The following is a 17,953-nucleotide window of genomic DNA, read 5'->3' as shown; positions in this document are numbered from 1 at the left end:
TGAGATCATTGAGGGAAGACCTAAAAGTCCCTTGCTACTCAAAGTACGTGGGAAGATCTTCGCCGCCGATGAGTATAGCCGTGACCTACAAGAATCTTTTCAAAAGATTAAGGAGGCTATATCCATCTCTCAACAAAGGCAAAAAGCTGCTGCTGATAAGCACAGAAGAGCCTTAATGTTCAAAGAAAATGATTGGGTCTTACTCAAGTTTCCTAAGGCTCAATTAAGGCAAACGACGGGCAAAAATCCTACGGGCCATCAAAAGTATTATGTTAAACTAGCAAAAAGATACTATGGTCCTTTCCAAATCTTGAAGCCCATCAATGAGACAGCTTATCAACTCAAGTTTCCCAACCATTGGCTCATACACAATGCCTTTCATGTAAGCCTACTTAAACCCTACAAAGGAGAGCCACCAACTGAACCAATTATTGAAGACCCTCCCGAAGTTGAAGACCAAGAAGAGGTGCTACAACCCGAAGCTGTCCTTCGGCATCAAGACAAGGTACTACGACATGGTAAGATTATCCGACCGTATCTTATTAAGTTCAAAAATTATCCTTTTGAAGATGCTAGATGGATGCAAGGAATACAACTTAAGGATAGTATGAACCTTGTCAATGCTTACAATGCTATATTAGAGTAAGCAAATGTACAAATTTCTTTTAAATGAATCATGTTTTTGTCTTATAAGACTAGTCCTCTTTTCAATTGTGCACAAATTTAACTAGTATGCATGGTTAGAATCATGTTTGTGATGACGACGTCTCTCAAACACCAAGTAGAATTTGTCACTCTACTTTGGGAGAATGAAATGGACTAAAGAGCAGACATGCTTGCGGCAGCTATGTCTCCCAAGCACCAAATGGATTAGTCATCGATGTTGGAAAGATGTCGTAGGGTAAAAAGGGATGCTCTACCCGCTAAGTAAAATTGACTAATGACTAAGGATTTATCTCTTCTACCTCATAGTCGAGGACGACTATGATTTCAAGAGAGAGGTAATGTCATAAAATCTAATATCTAATATCTAACCAACCCAAATGATTTTCTCATATTAAATTGATCACTTAATGTGGGAGAATAAACGGGAACAAGTGTTAAGATATAGACATGTGCTTATAGATCTATCTCAACACGGGGCCAATGGTAAAGGGGCCCAAATGAGAGATGGTCTATCAAAGAGCAAGGCTAACAAATGGATAATAAGACCCTAGGGTTAGCTTCATTGAAGACCTCCAATAATGTGTGTAAAAGGCCTTTGACCTTAGGTAAGCTAGGGCTGAGCTTGAGGCGCGGGAACCCGACCCAGCTCGAGGTGCTTGTCCTGCTTGTCATGCTTGATGACTAAGGTGCTTGAGGTGCTTGGTGATTGAGGTTCTTGAGATGCTTGAGGTGCTTGACATGCTTGAGATGCTAGGGTTTCACTTGAGGTGAGAACCCAACCCAAGCTTAAAGTGCTTATGAGCCAAGCTTGTGGTGGGAGCTGGGCCTATACATGAGGGGCTTAAGGTGTCAAAAAGTCAAAGATTCAATACCTACAAGGAGGGGGCGAGCCCTACGTGAGGGGGGGATGAGAGAGAACACCCACACACTCACACAAGGCATGCATGGTACAAAGAAAGCAAAAGGGACACTTGTCAAGTTCCTCCTCATGTGCCCTCATGGTGTGCCTGAAGCCTATTGGTTGGCCACCCAAGGGGTCCAATAATAATTTAGGAGATTTAATTAAATGATTTAGCATTATCTAGACCTCTCTCTCAAAGGGGAAACGGGGACACTTGTCTCAAGGCTACCCTTGCTGCTTGTAATGCCTCCTGCTTGTGATTGGTTAGGCCTGGAGGGGTCCAATGAGCTTCAAGCATGAGCTACAAGGGGGGTTCGATCCAAGAAAGCTAGGGGGTTGCTTAGGGGGTATACTCACCCACACACACTCACAAACACTCTCATTGTGTGCTATGCAAAGTGCAAGAGCTCCCTCTCCTTCTCCAAGCAAGTAGAGGTTGAGAGCTTACACCAACACTCTTGGATATGGAGTGCAAATCCAACAAAGAGCCTTGCTTCAATGATTAAGCTTGCCATCTCTTTCTTCTTCATTACTATGCTATTATGTATGCTAGCAACAAGAGTTATGATAAGTGAGGAACTAATTCTTTCTCCTACGAAATGTTTCTTCTTCCTCTTCCCTACCCTCATTCCCTGCTAGCTCCTCCACCTTCGAAGGTGTTTGAGATCTTGGGACTGAGGCATGGGATAGTTAAAGCTTTTCTTCAAGTTTATGTTATGTTTGTGATGCATGAAGCTTTCCATCTTCATTGCATCACCTAGGTCACAAGGAACACAAAGATTGTATTGTAACAAGTCTCTCTTAATGGGAGAAATCATAATACAAATGCCTATTGGAGGGGGGGACCGGCTCCACATATATCCGGTCCTCAACTGTTGTCATGTTCTCTAAATTCTCTCTCTTGCAAAAGTATTGTTCATGCCAAGTTAGCTAATTGCTATGATTATGTTGCTATCTTCAATTATGTTCACACGCTATGCTCACAAAGTCATTTCTCAAAAGTACTCTCATTAATACTCTCAAATTAAATAGGCCAATTCCATTACAGTTTCAATGGTTTAGCATCTATTAACACATACCCTTCTAAATCTAACAGTGGAGGTCTCTCCTTTACAGCTTTATCTGGTATTAGAGTATCAACCTCTAATTCCCATTTATCCACTCAATCAGGGTCTTGTATCTTGCGATATTGTACTCCATTTCGGTCTAAATACAGGTCGTCCTATTTGTTTGCCCTAACCTCCTCTTCAAAATCAATGGTATGGTCATCTATCCCATTGCAATCTCCTCATTTGGGTCCAAATAAATATGGGCTTCATACTTGTTGGTCTTGAAAAAAGTCAAGATGTGCTTGAACTTGAGAGAGGTTCCAGTTCTTGATTGTGTCAAAAGACAAGACATGTTTGAGCTTGAATCGGAGTAAGTGTCTGGTACTTCTTCTGCAGTAGTTTCTAATGGTCTCCCTTGGTTTACACTCTCTTCTGTATACACTCGGCTCCTATTCTCTCCTAAGTCAATCGAGTTTCCCAAAACTCTACCATATCTTGGGTTCATATATGGATATACACAACTTAATTGAACTGATACTTCAAACCTAGAAGGTTGTCTTTGGCTTCAAAGGCAATGCAGTTGCCGTTTGTTCTCTTGTCCTTCACAAAGTTGCAATTCCCTGCACGACAACGCTTAAAGCTCTATGTGATTCCACAATTTGTCAAGCTTGGATCACAAAATATACAAAAATTCCTTATTCTAGTGCCCAATAGACCTTATGTGTAAAAAATGTGAAATTTTACTCAGTTTTATCTTAGGCACGCCTAAGATGGCTTCAGCTATTTGTAGGGTCTATTTCAACTTTTATCACACAATTGGGGTCTCCATAGCTTGCCAGAGTCAATCCTGGTGTCAAAATGACAAAACGACTTTCTTGGTGGGAGATTTATCTTCAATGCGCCTAAAATAAATCTTCTTCATTTCAATATATTTTTGGCTACTGTGACTTGGAGTGGATTCTACATGTGATTTCAAGCTTGTACAATGAGTTTCATAAAGTTTGGACAATTCACCAATGTTTTCATCACTGTTTTTTATCTCGTGGCTTGGTTTTCCATACTCCTTAGTGTTTGTACTCTTACACAGTTCCAAATTTGATGAAATTTGCTCAAGAGTTGTGTTATGGTCTGATTAGACTGTATGAGTTGAAAATTTGTTAAAATACCCTCTGTGGAGAGTTTTCTATCTTTGGCACGCTTAAGATACAACTGTTCCAGATTTACACGTTTTTCATCTGTTTCTTTAAAGATTGCTTTTCCCACAAGTTTTAGGATTTATCCACACCCTGGTTTCAAGTTTTAGCATGATTTGGGTTTCCATGTGAATTTTTCTTGAAGTCTACGTTTTTTTTTCCAAATTTGGGCTTGACCTAGTGTTTTAGTAATCCAAATGTTTCCAAAATCAATGGGGGTAGTCTAAACAAGTTGATTTACCACCTTGCAAGTTCAATTTATCAGTTTCAGACCCAGAACCCCTTGTCTATCTTAGACACACATAAGATAGATTCGATAATTTTTTGGTTTTCTTCAATGCACCTTAGATCAGATGCAATCTCGATGGTTTTCTACTTGCCCTACTCCTACTGAACATGAAAAAAGAGTGCAGAAAGTGAAAAATTCAACTTTCAGCATCAAATCTCTACTTTCCACTTAGGTGATGTCTTTACTGACCATAGCTCGTCTCAAGGACCCTCTACCTAATCCGTCCTACTAAAGTAAAGCTCTCGAGGTCCTTACCGAGTTCCCTACTCTCAAGCACCTCTCAGCCATGATAAAGTAAAAAAAGGTGTTACTCTAGCGGAAACTAGAGGAAGTCATGGAAATTTAAGTAAATACTTTGGGTTTTTCTCTACTCTAGGTTGCCTTGTCCCCAGCAATAGTGCCAAAATGTTGGCCAACTCACTGGTCACGTAGCTCCCACGTGGCATGTGAGATGGCCACACCTGGATAGCTCACTAGCCACGTGACCGTGTGGCTAGCTCACAGGCCACATGGCGATCACGTGTATTGTCGGCCATTGATGACAATACACGTGGCGACCTGCTTGGCCAATGCACTAGCCATGTAGGCCCACCATGTGGGGGGCCAGTGGTCACCTGTCCACTGGCCTTTGCCATAGCGTGTTTCCATGAGGGTCACATGTGGCCATGTGGGCCACGTGTGACTCTCGTTGTGGCCACACGCCATGGCCATAATCAGTGGGCACACATGGCCATGTGCACACTAGTCGAAGTGGCCATGTAGGCCACTCTCGAGGCCACGTAGCACAATCCATGTGTACCATCAGTGGCCGATGGTACACATGGCTTATGCCATGTGTCCTAAGAGGGCACGTGGTCATGGTCCATGGCCACAAGTCATGGTGTGTGTATGTGTTTGTGTGAATGTGTGTGTGTGTGTCTGTGTGGACTTGTGCATGTGTCTTTATGTGTGCTAAGCCAATTCCTTGTTTTTGTGAAAAAATTTATTGATTCTTCAAAAAATATTACCTTTTTAAATAATATTTTAAATTCAAATTTATGTCAAAAATTAAAAATCTTTTAAAAAAAATCAACGGCTAGTTGATTATACTTGAATATATAAAAGAATTTAAAATGATGATAATACATTGTTTTACTTAATTAATCCTAATCTTTCTTAATCTTCTTGTTTAACTTCTTTGTATGGATTGCTCTTTAGTGCTTCCTGATAAAGAGCTCACCTATTCTTTTTACAATGGTAAATTAGTGATAAAGAGTTTTTTACAATGGTAAATTCATAATATATGAATCTTTCTTAATGGAGAAAGTTCATTTAATGCCGTTTATAGCTATAGATGTTATGATAGAGGTAGGAGATATAGAAATGCATGTGTTTCTTGAGAGGACATTGAATCACTTGGGTGAAGGGACCTATGTATTAGATGAGCAGCTTTCACGTAAATACAAAGTGAATGTAAGCCATGTTGAGCACCCTATAGGCTGTGGAGCTCGGTGCAGAAGCCGATAGCCTCACGAATAGACATAGCTAGGAGTGTGAGCAAAGAAGACGAGAGAGAGAGAGAGAGAGAGAGAGAGAGAGAGAGAGAGAGAGAGAGAGAGAGAGAGAGGATAAGGGAGATAAGGCGCACGTCATTAGCAAAACTAAAGAGAGGTTTTCAATTAAGTTTTGGACCTTTTATAAGCATTACAACATGTTCAAACCAATAATGTGCCCACCGAAGTTGGGCTGACCCCAACAATTGCCCTCTTCAGACAAACTTGGCATAATCACACGCCCCCTTGAGCTAAGTTTTACACTCTCACAAAACCAGGAGTTTTTGGTATACTCGCTAGCTGTGAGTTTTAGGTTTTCTCACAACTTGGTGCTACTTATGAGCTACCATCATGCGGCGTTTTTGGTTTACGCCCAAACCTCGGGTTTAGGTTTACCTGTTAGCCTCATGAGAATGGGTTACAAAAATAAATGGGGCTTTTCATAATCCATGAGGGAAGGTCTTTCCATCAGTGTCATCATACTTCCCGAGGCAGTGTCTAATCCCATTTATAGCTTGATGACATGGAACTTGATAGATATGTCTTTGTTGACGGTAGACTAAGTGAGATGTGTGGGGCTTTGTGTCCAAATTCATTCATCATACATAATATGTATGCATTGTGGAATGGATTTCAAGCATAACTGTGTGAACAACCACTTATAACTAAAAGAGGGCTAAAACAAAATAAAGGCCACTCAATTGTGATAAGTCTCTAATAAACCTATTGTCCTCATCAACACTGTCGTCAATCCCTTGTGTGCTTGCAAATCTGCTTGCAAGGATGGTGGCATCACTGCTGCTGCTTTTGTGTGCGTTTCCCTTGTACCACCACAGGGTGGCCCAAGGCAGCCCTCTCACATGCATCTTGCAAGTGATGGTTGTGACTCTTCACCACTCGCACCTCCTGCTGCCCGTTCAATTCCTACCTCCTTCAAGGTCCTCCCTTGGATGCTCCTGCACTTCCCAGGTTAGGTGCTTGCACATCCTCTCTCCTCCTCTGACATGTCCATGGCCGTGACTTGCAGTCTATTCGATCGCTGATTCCATGGAACCATCGACCCCTCTCTCCAATGCTCGCTTGTTGTAGCTCTCGCTTGCCATGCCAAATCTGATGCAGGTCTAAATCACCTACTAATCTACCCGACTGTACAGAGATCCAATTTCTCCTCAGTTGTCGATTCTTTGCACAAAAAATGGATTCCAAACTGCTTGATGTGAACCTTAGCTGGTATAGAGCTACACGTGACCCCAGGGCAATCACTTATCAAAAGACCCCTATATCATGTGCGTTCAAGAGGTAATTAATAATACCCCAATATGCATACTATACTTACACTATGAGCCTATTTAAAAAACCCCCACCCCCCTCTGTATGTATACATTTTTATACATTATGGTCTTTTAATAATCCTCTCCGGTTAACTCACGTGATATCATACACGTTCTAAAAAGTGACCGCCCCGGGCACGTGCCAAGAAGAAAAGGGTATTGCCAAAGCTCCGATACCAATTGTAGAGCTCCATACAGAAGCCGATAGCCTCACGAATAGACATAACTAGGAGTGTGAGCAGAGAAGATGCGAGAGAGAGAGAGAGAGAGAGAGAGAGAGAGAGAGAGAGAGAGAGAGAGAGAGAGAGAGAGAGAGAGAGAGAGAGAGAGAATAAGGGAGGTAAGATGCACATCATTAGCAAAAGTAAAGAGAGGTTTTCGATTAAGTTTTGAACCTTTTATAAGCATTACAACATGTTCACACCAATAATGTGTCCGTCCAAGTTGGACTGACCCCAACACAGGCTCACTCGCTATGACTCCCATTGTGATAATAGATAGTCCACTGACCAGGCAAGTTGATCAAAAGGAGATCATAGATCTGAGTAGTCCACCTCAAATTTTAGTATCTAGTAGCTTCAAGAGGAGTACCTTGCAAAAACTTCTTCAACCCGAGGAAACGAGCACAAGTGGGGTTTGGATGCTATTGGTCCACTACCCCAAGTCGGCAAGCGATAAGAAATACATGGTGGTGGCAATTGACTATCTTACGTAGTGGGTCGAAGCTAAAGCAATAAATGAGGTAAATGCTCACATTGTGGCTCAATTTGTTTTTTATTTCATTTGTTATTGGTTTGGAATGCCTTGGGTGCTCATTTCTGATCATGGTCAATGGTTTTGGAGTAAGTTGATGCGTATGTTAGTGGAGAAATTGGGTATTCAACGCAAGTTTTCTTCTTCTTATCATCCACAATGCAATGGTCTCATTGAGAGTGTTGATGGATAGATATTCAACATGCTCACCAAATATGTGTACAAGTAGGTGGAAGAGTGAGAGGCTAATCTTCACAAGTGTCTATGGGCCTACAAGACTTCTTACAAGATGCTCACCAATTATGTGTACAAGTAGGTGGAAGAGTGGAAGGCTAATCTTGACAAGTGTTATGGTCTTACAAGACTTATTACAAGGTTGGCACCAACTTTACTCCGTATGAGTTGGTCTATGGCAAACAGGCAGTGTTTCCCATGCATGTTTAGTTGGGTTCATTGAAAGGTATGTGGAGGATTGACAGAGCTCATCAGGATGTTTTGCAAGATAGGATCACCATGTCTTGAAGCTTTAAAGATGGATAGGGAAGCAACAACAAATTTATACATGAAGCAACGGCAGAGAAGATTTGCGAATTTCAATCAACACTTGCCAAAGAATCAAATAGACAATGGTGATTTGGTGATGAAATACAAGAGCTACCTTGATTTTAAGTTCCAAAAAAGGTTCAAGAAGAAATGGATGGGACCGTACAGGGTACAACAAGGTTTTTCCAATGATACTTAGCAGTTGATGAGGATGAATGGTCGATTTCTCAAACACAAAGTGAATGGTGTGTCTCTCAAGCTATACTTTGGAAGGAAGTTGGTGTTTGCCAATGTTCATCAAGTACTCATCATGTATTAATTGAGGGGGTTGGCAACCCACCTAAACAGGAGTTATCTACATCTAGAATAAGCCTTTATACATATAGAAGTATTTTTTTGTTTAGCTCATGTTGTTTCCTAGAATTATAGCTTCCAAAGTTCTATAAACATGTTTTGGGCTGAACATAAATGTTCAACAAGGGGGTTTGGCAATGATGGTGCAGCTAAAGTTGGTGGATGAATACAATGTGCAAGGAAAAACTATGTGTGCTTATAGGTACCTACTAAAGTGGCAAGGCAAATACGAAAGTCAAGGGCGAGCAGAGAGTAGCAGGTGTATATGCTTTATATGGTTTTTGGGGCCAATGTACCTTGCCAAGGTGTCTATCAAAGTTGGCTAGTCAAAGTGTTCAAAGTGAAAAAATGGGAGTCCTAGAAGTGGTCCTTCAAGTGCTCTCCCAGCTAGTCCAGACGATTCCTCAATTGAAGCTACAAAGTGCAAGTTAAGGCAGTTTGAATATTAAAGTGTTTTGAAGATACCCACCGGATAAGACAATTGTAGGAGGTTGGTCATAGAAGATATGAGTATATGGTCTTGAAGTGATCACCTTATGGTGCATGTCGGTCTTTTTGGATTGGCAATTGGAGTTCAAATGGCCAAGTTATGGGCAAATAAAGTTTTATCAGGGACTAGTTCTTTGCCAATTTGGTCACCTCGGTACCTGTGCCATCAAGAAATTTTTATGAGATTGCCAAGGTTTGAAAAGGTAGTGTACAACATGTGGAGTCCACTAGAAGTGACAGCACATCAATCAGAGTTTTGTGTTGGGTTTTAGGCCAAGTGGCCGCCAGACAATGGCCGGCCACCCATCTACATTATTTGCTTATACAGAACAATAAAGAGAATAGAGAGTTTCCACTCTCTAGAGCTCACCCACAAGATTGTGTATGCTCATCATCCCCTTCCCCTTCTCTCTATCCCTCTCTTGCACCCGCACATCAAATCCCGCAAGTGGTATCAGAGACCAGGAGCACAGCACCCGAGCCCCGGCTACCTCGCCTGCATAGCAACCCTAGTCGAGCAAGGGATTGGGAGTTTTGACAAGCTCTAGAAGAGCCAAGCAGAGGAGCTTGAGCACTAGAAATCGGGTCTGTATAGGTGAATCAAAGAAATCGAGCAACAGTACTCAGAATTGAAGCTCTTTGTGAGCTTGAAGCAAGTGGAAATGCTTGCAAGTTGTTTCAAATAATGAGAATAGGAAGTCGAGCAGGGTCTATTGTTGGGAGCAGCAATGGAATCGAGCAGTTGAAGGCTTGAGAGACACACAAACACACATAATGTGCATGAGTATAACTCAATCTTAGAAAATGAAGCTTGGGAATTGACAGAGTTACTTGCGTGTAAATAGGCATTGCCATGCAAATGGGTGTACAAAAGGAAGTATACCAGAGATGATCCCGAGCCTAAGGATAAGGCTAGATTGGTTACTAAAGGGTTCAAGCAAACGAAAGGTGTCAATTTCAACGAAATCTTTTCTCCAGTGGTCAAGATGACTACATTTGCATCTTATGCTTGGTCTAGTAGCCATCGAGGACATGGAATTGGTCCAAATGGATGTGAAGACAACGTTTCTTTATGGGGATCTTGAAGAGGATGTCTACATGAAACAGCCAGAAGGTTTTACGATAAAGCGTGAGAAGCCAACACGGGAAGAATTGGTATGTAGACTCAAGAAATCTTTGTATGGATTAAAGCAAGGCTCATGGAAATGGTACATCAAGTTTGATAAGTACATTCAGTCCCAGGGTTATGTACGGAGCCAAGTGGATCACTGCTTGTACACAAAGAGGTTGAATGATGGTTCCCGCATCATTCTGATTTAGTACATGGACGATATGCTCATAGCCAAGAAGTCAAAATATGAGATTGCACTTCTCAAGGATGCTTTAAGTAAACAGTTTTCTGTGAAATATTTGGGTGATGCACATCACATCAAGAGATATCGCAAGCGTGGTATACTTGAACTTTCGCACGAAGAGTATATTCACAAGGTCTTGCAACATTTTAATATGCAAGTGGGAAAAGCATTGAGTACCCCAATGGCTGCATACAAAAAACTTAGCAAGCATGATTGTCCCAAATTGGATGTTGAAAAGGCAGAGATGGCAAAGGTGTTGTATTCTTTGACAGTTGGCAGTCTCATGTTTGCCATGGTTAGAACATGGCCAAACATTGCATATGCAGTGGAAGTGGTTAGCAGGATTATGGAAAATCCAAGTAGAAAGCACTGGGAAGCAGTGAAGGACATCTTAAGATACATCAAGCGCTTAGCTAGCAATTGCGTACGCTTTGGGAACAGTGATGCATCCATAATTGGATACATTGATTTGGATTATGCAGGTTGTGTGGACACTAGACAATCCACATCCGGCAAGGTTTTCTTATTGTCTCCAGCAGTAGTTTCTTAGAGATCATTTATTCAAAATTGCACTTTGTCTTCCACCATTGAGGTAGAGTATGTTGCAGTTTCCAATTCCAGTAAGGAAGCTATGTGGTTATCTCGTCTAGTGGGAGATCTTGGTATACACCAGACTCTAGTGCTACATTGTGACAGTTAGAGTGTGATCGTGTTAGCAAAGAACACCATGTTTCACTCCAAGTCAAAACACATAGAGGTCAGGTATCATGTGGTACGGGATATTTTGGCTAGCAAACGCATTGAGTTAGTCAAAGTTCACACGGATGAAAACCCAACGGATGCTGTAACAAAGAGCTTAGCCTCAGAGCGGTTCACACATTGCATAGAGATGATGGGTGTAGGGTGAAGCTACAATCAAGATTCACATTTTGTACAATTGTACATAATTGCATCTACATTCTTTAGTCACTTGGGCCACATCGGCTTCAAGTGGGAGATTGTTGGGTTTTAGGCCAAGTGGCCGCCAGGCAATGGTCGGCAACCCATCTACATTTTTTGCTTATATAGGACAATAAGGACAAGATTGTGTATGCTCATCATCACCTGCCCCTTCTATCCATCCCTCTCTTGCACCCGCACATCGGATCCCACATTGTGGGTATCAAGTTACACTCAGTTGACATCAGCAAATAGCTGTAGCAGAATGGTAGAAGATGATTTTTTGCCATTTTGTAGTGCATTGGTTGAGGGCACAAAAAGGTCAGATTGTAGAGCAAAGCACATGAGCTGAAGTTTTGGATCGCATCTTTTGGGGGAACTTTACAAAAGGGTAATTTGACATAAGAGTAGGAAACCAAAGTAGATTGAATGAAAGAGAAAAATTTGATTTTGTTCAAGCTTTGGGGAGATTTTTTTGAATTTTTTTGGGGGAATGCCTCAGGTAGTGCCACATGGTGACTTGAATAACATGGTAAGCTAGAAGTGCTCCCCCTTATATATTGGAACCAATGCCCTCATTAGGCAAGCAAAGAGAGAGAGAGAGAGAGAGAGAGAGAGAGAGAGAGAGAGGATCTCCCTCCCCCTCCCTAGTGTAGGCACACGTGGTTGCTACGCGGGTGTTTCTAGGTTGTTTTCTATCGTTGGTGGCAGTGCCTTCTGGTGCTTTCTATGGTGGTCTTGCCAATTCATAAGGGTGTGCCCACGGGGCATGTTCCCCTTTTATTGGAGGTAACGATCGCTCACTTAGGCCCCACGATATCGTAAGCCACCTCCATAAAAAGGAGGGCTTACCCATATGAAATGATAAGTAAAGCAGGCCATAAAAAATTGATGGTTCCTATGCGAGCCTGCAAGAAATTGGATGGGTGTTCGGAGGAGAAGAAGGTTGCTAAAAGAGGAAAATCTCGCCCCCTATAAGGGGGGCCCCTTCTTGTCGTTTCAATACAGCGTCTACGTAGGTTTAACGGGAGAATAGAAGTAGCCTTGTGTACATCATTTTGCTCAAAAATCAAGTGTTGATTGCTCTTTATTTCCAATCTCCATGTCCCCCCTTTCTCTTCTCCATTGTTTTTGCCCTTTGTGTTGGTGTCGATCCGTGCATGAGTTTTGGACCGTATTTGGTGGTGTAGAGAGGGAGATAAGTGTTTTGTGCATTGTGTATGATTGAATTAAGGAGAGTATTGTGTAGGTGTTTGACCTCCGTCAACTACTAAGTTTCATTTGCTAAAATTGAGTTATACTTAGATTGCATAGCCTCTTCCCACTTCACGTTATCATCCATTTGAATGGCCTCTTTGTAGCAAGTGGTTAACTGCAATGAGTGACTAACCAGTAGTCTAATTGTGGATAAAAATACTCAACTGCACGAGATGTACGAGTAGAGCTCCGAAGTGCTTGACTGCTGGATTCCCCTCTCTTTGGAGCAACATGTGTGTGTACTAGTGGCAGGTGCATCACTAGCACGTCCAACATTCTGTGTAATTGGCGGTGAGGCAACATCCTCAAACCGTACTCTACAATATTCAATGTCTTTCACTAGCTTTTTATGCATCTTAGACTCGTTGAATATCACCTGTGAGTTGCGTATAACCTTCTTTGATTCCGGGAGCTAGAGACGTTGTGAGCGGGATGAAAACACACACAACGCCTCTATAACGACCCGACACACACTCTTGGGAAGATACACACACACACTATGGGGCACCAGTCGGCTTACACAACACACCTGGCCGAGACAGGGAACACACCTCTGGAGTGAGAGGAAAGAGACTATCCACTTGCCCACTCCACACAGACACACAGACACACACACACACACACACACACACACACACACACACACACACAAAACTCAGCTCAAAAGAGGAGAATTTCTGATGTTTAGATACAAATGAGCTTGGGCCAACACCAATGGGGCAAATAGCTCACACAATATGGGTAAAATAAGCCAGATACAATCACGAACTAGAGCAGAAACTTCGCTCATAGGAGAAACTTACACAGAAAAACAGCAGGAAAAGAGTGAGGAATTTGGAAAAATGGACAGCGCCATCGCGTCCGGAACGGCCCAAAACCCCAGTCTACAATGTCAAAGTGCTCAAATCCGACCTCGGATGAGCAGTTTACGGCCAAAACAAGCTCCAAAATGAGCAAAAACACACCTGCGGCTGTTCCTCCTCTCTTCTCCACGTTTTTTCTGGTCTTCTCTTTGTTTTTTCAGTTCCCACACTTAGCTTTATTAGTTGGGCACCCTTGGCCTTTTAGATGACCTCAAACGGACCCCGAACAGGCCAAAAACTGACCTCGCAGTGCATAGTTGTCACCTTTTTGCATCATTCGCACACCTGGCACTCTGCTTTTTTCAAATAATGCATCTCGCCACCACGTGAAGTGGCCCCAAAAAAATGTCCTCATGATGACCTTTCTGCATAATTCTCACAAGCAAACACCCACGTTGTGTCCATACTTCTCCGCGTGCAAGTATTGACCCCGTTCGACCTCCTGACGCCACTCGATGCCATCTGACGCACCTGCTTACCTCATGTCATGGGCCCGCGGATAGCTTTCTCAAGAATTTTTACGCACTACCAACTCCTCATTATTGTAGAAAAAACATACTGGTACTGGTAATAGTGAAAATCGTTGCACTATGTACACCTTGTCCTACCTGTACACATGTGGGCCCCACGTAACCACCTGGCTCTGAAAAATGGGCAATTCTTTATTCGATGCACCATGCATGTGTATGTACATATGCGCAATCCCTTGCTCCAAAAAACTCCTGACATAATTTGCCCACCCCCTAGCCTGCTAGAGCATTCATGCTCAGCAGCAGCAACACTAGTAGATGCTCATTCCACCTGGATCCCACACAAAAACACTTGGCATTCCTTGCATCAAAAGCTTAATCAAACTTTCACCTGGTTCCCAAGGAAAACCTGTAGAGATGCCATTTATCAACCTCCCATCAAGAAAATCATCAATTACTTTGGCATAGACTTGCATGTGCAAATATATCTCCTTCTCCATAGCTGAGAGGTCTCCACTGATCATTTGTGTCATCAATTCCTGCTTCTTTGACAACTCAACCTTGGTTTGCATCAGCCCTTCAATCACCTCATAAGGCCCTGCACTTTCATCTTCAACCTCATTTGCAAATGAGACTAAACCAGACTCCTGGATTTCTTTGTCCATCAAAAGGAATGCAACATCAGCATCCTCATCACTGCTGGTAGTGCCATCACTGTACTCATCAAACACTGTGGAATAGTCTTCATCACTAGACTCATCCTCATCTTCATAAATCTCCTCTAATCGTTTCCTTGTGTCCATATTATAAACCTTCTTGGTACCTATCTTTCCATAGAGGCTAATCGTACCATGTCGCCAATCTTGAACAGCTCCCACTGCACGTAACCATGGTCTGCCCAGTATAATAGGATATGCTCCCAACCCTGCTGGCATCACATGAAAATCAACCACTGCCTTTGCTTCATATGCCTCCACTTCTAAGCTCTTTACCACACCCAAGCATTTTACTTTTTGATGGTTTGCCAATCTGATTCGAAAACCTGACACCCCAGCCACTGTGAGACCCATCTTCTCAACACATGAGTGTGTTATGACGCATATTTGGGCTCCGCCATCCACATAACCTTGTCCCAAATTTTTCCTTTTATGCCACACATCTACTATTGGACAAATGTCTGGTAGCTCGTCCATTGCCAACACCTTCACTGAACCTCTCTCTGGCTCTTTCTCCATTGGGTTAACCATCCTCTTCCACTGTCGCTTTAGCTTAGGCACCATCTCTATAAGCTGCCCAAAAGTAACATCTACCTTCCTGCTCGTCAAATCCTCCTTCAAGTCATAGCTTAATTGCCCATACCCTAGTGGAAAATCTGAAACATGAAACTTTCGACGAGCTCTCCTTTTCCTCTTGGCCTTGACATCCTCGCCTTCATGGCTCTTTCCTTTCTTCTTACTAGGACCTGGGGCACTTCTTCCTTCCTTTTCCTCTGTGGTCCTCTTCCCAATAGGCATCACTAATGTATCCTCTAGCTTTGATGCCTTCTCCAAGGTGACTACACTTAGCACTTTTGTCTTTCCCTTTTCCTCCTGGGTCAGTCCACTGGTTCCTTCATCTCCCTTAATTTCGATGCCATAATCATTTGACCTAGTTAGCACCTGTTTTGGCAATGGATACATGTCTCCCCCCATCCTTGGTGGCTTATCACATTGCGGGCTGATGTGACCCAACTCTCCACAATTATAACATGTGGGCGTCTACCTCCAAAACCTACCATTGCTTTGTCCAACACCATTCCTAGGCCTTTCTTCACCTCGTGGCTGATTTGCAAACCTCCCTTGACCTCGATTATTTCCCACTTGACCTAGCATGTTTAGGCTGAGATTCTTCATCAAATCTACCATTTGCCTCATGTCTTGCCTTAGCCCATCATCTTGCACTGCTGTAGTGACCACTGCTGGCATAACCTGAGTAGTAACTACTGGTTCATGATGAACCCCTGACATGCGCCCTTGTAAAGACTCTATAAGCTGAAATTCAGACCTCATTGGCAAAGACTCCACCCCTAACTGGCTCATTTTCCTCAGCTTCCACTCTTTGTTCCTTGCTACCTCTAGTGCATCCTCATATGTCCTAGGCTTCTTTAGCTCCACTCTCCAACGTATATTCTCCCAAAGATCAGCCAAGAACCTGTCCTTCTTCATCATGTCAGGCGGGGGTACCTGTGGTGCTAAAGCCTTGCACATTCGCTCCCATGCCAATGAAAACTTACGTATGTACGTATCTACTGGCTCACCTTCCTTTTGCACCAAAGCTTGTACTTCTTGCCACACCTTGTCAGGATCTTCTATCTTCACAAACTCCACTTCCAACCCATGTCGTAGATTGTCCCAACTCAACCTTACAAGTGGATCAGCCACACGCAACTCCTCTTCAAATGCTTTAGACCAAACTCGTGCATCACTCTTCAAACAAATTTGGAGAAGGCGTAACATTTGCGTAGGGTCATGAATCTGGTTGCTAATGCAGGCAACCTCCATCTTTTCCAAAAATTCTTCCACATCTTCATCACTTCTTCCATGAAACTTCGGATAAGAGAAAGCCATGGCTACCCAAATTATGATGCTTTGAGAACCCCTTCGAACACACGTGCAAGAACCCAAAACTTTTCACTACCCAATCCCCAGAAACTTCAATGGAGCTCAACTTTAGATAAGGACAAACACATGCACATGAAATGAGTTTTCATAGTTAATCATCGGAATGACAACAGGCAAAGGACATTCCAGGATCTCTCTCAATCTTCTTGGCCCAAACATAAAGACTATGCGCTGGTGGAAAAAGATCTTCCTGGACACATGAACATTAATCTGAATTCTTTGAGTTAAATGAAAAGGAGTGAATTGAGGGCCATTTTGATCATCCATTAAAGCCAACCATGAAGCTCCCAAGAAGGCACACCTGACTCAACCTCTGATTTTGCCAAAATTTCAGCAGCATAATAGCATAAATGGCTCAAAATACCAAAAAACCAGCCATCATAACTTGGGAAAATTTCGACAGAGTTTCCCCAGAAGTAGAGCAGTAGGAACCCAAAATATAGACTGTCTATGTATGCATAAATTGTCAACAATAGAACCCGAGCATCAAGCAGGACTCACTAGTACATAGCCTATGGCGAGGTCACAAAAAGGGTGCTCCAGCTACCTATATCACCGAAAGGATCTCCACATTTGAGAATCCCCCAGCTCAATAAAAACCTCACGCTATCGACCCTCACACGAAGGCTAATGCAAATCGCATATAGTCAAGTCTCAGAAATGACTATCTTCCAGACCAAGTCTCAGAAATGGTTGGGACTGCCAATTACAACCAAGTATGGCTCCACAAATGCGTACAATGGCAGTTTCCACAAGTAACGTACATTCCAGCAGACAATGCGCTCAAACAGGCGCCAAGTGATGCATTCCCACAACAACTGCAAGTGACATCACTGCTAGTATATCACTGTACTCCAACTACCTGTACCTGTGTGAATCACCTGTACCTGTACCTGTACCTGTACCTGTCCCTGTAACCTGTAACCTGTAACCTGCAACCTGTAATCCCGAAGCTCGAAGCTCGAAGCTCGAAGCAGAAGGTACTCGAAGAAGATCCTCCGTGGGGGCGCCAAAAGAATGTGAGCGGGATGAAAACACACAGAGCGCCTCTATAACGACCCGACACACACTCTTGGGAAGATACACACACACACACACTATGGGGCACCACTCGGCTTACACAACACACCTGGCCGAAACAGGGAACACACCTCTGGAGTGAGAGGAAAGAGACTATCCACTTGCCCACTCCACACACACACACACACACACACACACACACAAAAAACTCAGCTCAAAAGAGGAGAATTTCTGATGTTTAGATACAAATGAGCTTGGGCCAACACCAATGGGGCAAATAGCTCACACA

General features: G+C 42.8%; 1 pseudogene; it reads left to right on the top strand.

Moving 5' to 3' along the window:
- Positions 1 to 10,699: 10,699 nt before the first annotated feature.
- LOC147463239 (secreted RxLR effector protein 161 pseudogene) lies at positions 10,700 to 11,005 on the top strand (annotated as a pseudogene).
- The last annotated feature ends 6,948 nt before the right edge of the window (positions 11,006 to 17,953 follow it).

The sequence above is a fragment of the Adiantum capillus-veneris genome, chromosome 2, assembly GCF_014529385.1.
Source record: "Adiantum capillus-veneris isolate H3 chromosome 2, ASM1452938v2, whole genome shotgun sequence".
Lineage (NCBI taxonomy): Eukaryota > Viridiplantae > Streptophyta > Polypodiopsida > Polypodiales > Pteridaceae > Adiantum > Adiantum capillus-veneris.
The sequence above is the reverse complement of the archived record's forward strand: the minus strand, read 5'-3'. Positions and strand labels throughout refer to the sequence as shown.